General features: G+C 42.9%; 1 non-coding gene across 1 annotated transcript; it reads right to left on the minus strand.

Moving 5' to 3' along the window:
* Positions 1–681: 681 nt before the first annotated feature.
* TRNAC-GCA lies at positions 682–753 on the minus strand. Its single transcript has one exon. It is a non-coding gene; the product is annotated as a tRNA-Cys (tRNA).
* Positions 754–5,761: the final 5,008 nt, after the last annotated feature.

Below are 5,761 nucleotides of genomic sequence, written 5' to 3' on the forward strand. Positions count from 1 at the left end.
GGTCCCATAGGTAGTATATCCAATTTCAAAGCCACACTCTTCTTAGTAACTTTATTTACTTATTGGCTGTGCTGGGTCTTCATTGTATGGACTTTTCTCTAGTTGCAGAGAGTGAGGGCTACTCTTTGTTGCAGTGTACGGGCTTCTCATGGTAATGGCTTCTCTTATTGTGGAGCATGGGCTCTATGGCATGCAGACTTCGGTAATTGCAGCACACGGGCTCGATAGTTGCGGCTCCTGGGCTCTAGAGCACAAGGTCAGTAGTTGTGGCACACGGGCTTAGTTGCTCTGTGGCATGTGGATCTTCCAGGATCAGGGATTGAACCCATATCTCCTGTGTTGGCAGGTGGATTCTTTACCACTGAGCCACCAGGGAAGCCCCAGAGCCACATTATTTACCCTTGGGCTATGCTGCTTTGGTTTGCTTCACTGCACAATGGGAACATGAGAATCTTTGTAACAGAGTTGTATGGATTCTATCTGTGTGTAAAACAGATAGAATAGTGACCATTTTAGTGGGTTAACAATAAATGCTGATTCCTGTAAGTAAGTAAGTGAAGTCGCTCAGTCGTGTCTGACTCTTTGCAACCCCATGAACTGTAGCCCAACAGGCTCCTCTGTCCCTGGGATTCTCCAGGCAAGAATACTTGAGTGGGTTACCATTTCCTTCTCCAGGGGATCCTCCCAACCCAGGGATCGAACCTGGGTCTGCTGCATTGCAGGCAGACACTTTAACCTCTGAGCCACCAGGGAAGCTGCTACACTAATGTTTATTGCAGGCTTACTGTGTCCCTACATTGTGTTATGCTCCCCTTGTATATTCACTTATTTAATCTTATCCTCCTAACAGTCCTGTGAAGTAGGCACCACTATTATCCCCAGTTTACAAATGAGGATCTCATGGTTTGGAATAGTTAAATAGCTCATCCAAGGTCACAAAGCTGATCAATGGTAGGGCTGGGATTTGCATGCATACCACCTGGCTCAAAAGCCCAAGCCCTGAGTAAGCAATAATATCTTTATTATCATCACTATAAGAGGATGTATTAGTCAAGGTTCTCCAAAGAGACAGAACCAATAATAAAACCAACCAACCAACACACACATACATATATGCATACATAAATCCCTTGATGAAAAGATTTATTATAAGGAACTTGCTCATGCAATTATAGAAAAGGGCAAAACTCACAGTCTTCAGGGTGAGTCAGAAAGCTTGGATATGCAAGAGAACTGATGGTTTAATTCCAGTCTGAAGCCAAAGACCTGAGGACCAGGAGAACTGATGGTGTAATTTGGGTCTGAAGACTGGCATGCTTGAGACTCAGGAAGAGCCAGTGTTTCCATTTGAGAACAAATCCAGGAAAAAAAAAAAAAACAAACCAACATCCTATTCAGAGACAGGAAAGAATTCTCTTCCTTGAGGGAGAGTCAATCTTTTTGCCTTCAACTGATTCATGCCTTCAACTGATTGGATGAGGTCCACCCAGATTAAAAAAAGAAATCTGCTTTACTCAGTCTACCAATTTAAATGTTAATATCATCCAAAAACACTGCAAAAGAAACACCTAGAATAATGCTTGATCAAACATCTTGACACTCTGGTGCAAACTGCCACATAAAATTAACCATCACAGGTCCATTGTTTGTCACCTTGGCACCCATAGGCATCTCCTTAAACCATTTTTAGTCTCCAAACAAAGCCAGTAATGAGGTTGTAATTCCTCCTAATTGTGTTTGTTGGTTCATTCACCTTTTTCCTTTAAGAAAGATATATGGACCTCTTGTGACACAGCTTTATTTTTACATAATACAATTATTTTTGAATGTGCTCGTTTGCCCTACAGTTCTGAGTGTCTTTTACAGCAAGGACTAGACCTTTCTTACCTTTGATTCCTAGCACTTCACACTGTGTGTATATGTGCACGCATTAAATCATGTTTGACTCTTTGGGACCCTTTGGACTGTAGCCAGGCTCCTCTGTCCATTGGATTTTCCCAGCAAGAATACTGGAGTGGGTTGCCATTTCCTTCTGTAGGGCATCTTCCCAACCCAGGGATCAAACTAGGATCTCCTGTGTCTCCTGCATTGCAGGCAGATTATTTACCTACTGAGCCATTGGGGGAGCTCACTTCACACTCTTTAAACACTTGGAAACAGAAATGAAGCCTATTTATATATTGTACACTACACTTATGCTAGAATAAAATGGTTCTTTTTTCTTGTGAATATAAAAATTGAATAGAAATAAGAAGGAGTGAGTCTGTAACTGTGGTGCATTAATAGAGCCATGATGAGGCAGCCCTTTACCCACTGAGGTTGGGATGAAATATGGGATGGGGTGGAATGTGGCATGCAGGGGTAGCTTCCAGAGAAGGGTTTGGATTTGAAAGATGCAAAGAGAGTGTTTTCCAGGAATTTCCCTGGTGGTCCAGTGATTAAGACTCCATGCTCCTACTGAAGGGTGCACAAGTTTGATCCCTGGTCAAAGAATTAAGATCCTGTGTGTAAAATAATAATAATAATTTTCCAGGTAGAAAATACTTAAAGTCTACGCAATGAGAGCAGGATGCAGAAGGAAAAATCTAGAAGAGTAGCCTGGGAGAGATGGTGAGGGACTTTGAAGTGTAAGTGCTGAAGAATGGGTACTTTCTACCCCCTAATGGTTTGCAGAAACATTCCAAGTAGGACAAGAATGTGATCTGATTTGAATTTTTAGAAAGATCTCATTTGCTGCATGGTGGATGATGGATCGATTGGATGAGGTGAGACAGAAGACTGGCCGCTTAGAGGACCATTACTGTCAAACAGGGCAGTGACAGTAAAGTCTGAACAGAACTTGTCTCGGGGCTTAACTCCTGCAGAGTCTCTGATGAACCCTGTGAGACCTGGTCCCTCCCCTCAGCCTCCTGCTGCAGTGTCCACGTGGCAGCTCCATTTGTAAGAGAGAGGGACAACTTAGTGTTCGCAACTGCACATTATGCCTGGATGTTCAACTCCTCCAGCAGGCATTTGATAAAGCAAGAAAATAAAGGAAGGCTGACAGGAGCAAAGACCGAACAAATATACTAGTGACTATAAGGTGCCTCCTCCCTGTCTCCTGGAGATAAGTTTAATGAAGAAGCTGCTATCAGTCACACTCAGGGAAGGATGTGGGGTGGTGTTACAAAACTGCAAGGCTTCCACTTTCTGGGCTGTTATCTCAGTAAACTCTTGCCTGGAGGATACAAGAAAACGGTTTCTGCGAAAAACTGAAGAAGGAGGATATAACTCTAGTTGAAATGAGACTTTGTTCTGTTCACATTATTTTTATGGCTGTTTGAGCAGGAATAAACTAGTATAGTGTAATAGAAACAGGCAAAATTGTCAGGAATTTGCAGTCTAAACAATGGATGTCTTAAAATGACTTGTTCCAGTCATGGGAATGTTCTTATTATGTTGTCTAGCTGTTAGAAAGTCCCTTTTTTTGTTGTGTTTACACTGTGAAAATCTTTCTGCAGAGCAGTAAGACATTTTCCTGTGACCTCTGGGTGTGTACAGATGTCCCTACCATCCTGTCCCCAGTCCCTGCATCCCTAGTAAAACTGGAGGGAGACTGATGCTGGGGTAGCAATGTCAGGAGTACCATTTGAGGGTTGCTTCCAGTGTGGAGAGTTACTACTGCAAAGCTCATTCCCAGAATGACTAAGCTATGTTCAAAAAGTTGGAAATTGTTATCAGGAAGCCCAGACTGGATGGAGAATTCTGGGCAAAAGTGCTTCCTCCCTCTGATTTTACTAGATTACTGAGTGGTACTTCCACCTACTTAGATATCCAAGCTTGGAACCTCAGGTTATCCTTGATTCCTTCCTGTATCAGGATAGGTTAGGCTCTGCAGCAATAACAAGTGGCTCCAGTCTCTGTGGTTTTCAGCTATCAACATTTATTTTATTTTTGCATTTATGCTGCTGTTTTATGTGTTTAGTTGCTCGGTTGTGTCAGACTGTTTGCAACCCCATGACTGTAGCCCACCAGGCTCCTCTGTCCATGGGGATTCTCCAGGCAACAATACTGGAGTAGGTTGCCATGCTCCCTCCAGGGGATCTTCCAAACCCAGGGCTCGAACCCCAGTCTCCTGCATTGCAGGCAAATTCTTTACTAACTGAGCCACCAGCAAAGCCCAAGATTACTGGAGGGGGTAGCCTATCCCTTCTCCAGGGGATCTTCCTGACGCAGGAATTGAACCTGGGTCTCCTGCATTGCAGGCAGATTCTAAGGTTATGCTGCTTGTTGTTTTCAACTGGCTAAGTCTCTGCTCCAGATCATCCTTCTCTGGGACCTGTACTGATGGAGCTGCCTTTTTCTAGAACATTGTTGGTTTTATGGCAGAGAGTATTCTCTTTTCGAACACCGCAATCACACACTGGACCTAAGACTTCTGCAGGGAAGTGATGCACATTAATACTGATCATAGCTTATTGATCAAATCCTAATTTCAGTGATATGAGGAAGTATAATTCTTCCCAAAAAGGAGCAGCAGAGATTTCTGTTTGTAAAGGGGTTATTTCTTATATATGTGGAGCCACAGAGAACAGAGTTCAAATCCAAGCTCAACTTTCTAGCTGCGTATTATGTGCTGTTTTTTCTTTTTCATGTTTTGGATATTTGGAGTCCTTATATAACTTTTACACTTAGGACAGTCAGGTGCTTTTTGAAAATACCACTTTGGTTTTCCCTAACCTACAGGGTAAATGCTAAGTTCAATGAATTCAAAATTCAGTATAAGTCAGGTCCTCTCTTGTAACTAAGATTTGGAGGTGGGTGGGTATCAATTTTGATCCCCCTCCTTTGACACTTTCAAGCCACTTTTACTTCTGCTTCAGTCATTGCTCAGGTTCCATGAAAGCCTGTGTCATCAGACCCAGTACCCTTTCTTTTAGATTTCACCTGTGGACACCTGAGTTGTTCCCTCTTATTCATTGAAGAATGTGCCTGGCCTCTCCTTTCTTCCTTCTATTCTGTCATCATCATTGGGAATTTCAGCATCTATGTAGATGATCACAGTCAACACTGGTCCTCTTGATTCCTTTACTTCCTTATCTCTGGTGATTTCTTCTCCTCCCCTACAGCTGCTTTCCCCTGGTCTCATGTTATACTTTGTAATTGCCAATAACTGCATCACCTCCAAAATCTTTATCTTAAGATTGAGATTATGAGATCACCTTCTGACATCAATCCTACCTTTCCATCTCACACTTTGAATATCCCAACTATAGTAAGTCTTTAACCATCAGTTGATTTTCCCTGTAGCTCAGATGGTAAAGAATCTGCCTGCAATGCAGGAGACCTGGGTTCGATCCTTGGGACAGGAAGATCCTCTGGAGAAGGGAATGGCAATCCACTCCAGTATTCTTGCCTGGAGAATCTCACGGATAGAGGAGCCTGACAGGCTACAGTTCATGGGGCTGCAAAGAGTTGGACACGACTGAGTGACTAACCCACACACTTGCTATTGTCCTTAGTACTTTCTCACTATCCGTCTTTCCATATGTCATTACATCCTTATGTGTCTAGCCTAGACACCTCCCTGGAGTCAGCCAAATTGTGAGGTTATAAGCCTCATGCTCCAGACTGCCAAGTATTCCCAAAACTTCTGTCGCCAATTTGAAGATTTTTCTTAGCATTGTTGTATCAGAATACCACAGGCTGGGTGGCTTAAATACCATATATTTATTGTCTCACAGTTCTGCAAGGTAGAAGGCCAAGATCGAGGTGTTGGGAA

Source organism: Bison bison, unplaced genomic scaffold (genome assembly GCF_000754665.1).
Source record: "Bison bison bison isolate TAMUID 2011002044 unplaced genomic scaffold, Bison_UMD1.0 scf7180017864330, whole genome shotgun sequence".
Classification (NCBI taxonomy): Eukaryota; Metazoa; Chordata; class Mammalia; order Artiodactyla; family Bovidae; genus Bison; species Bison bison.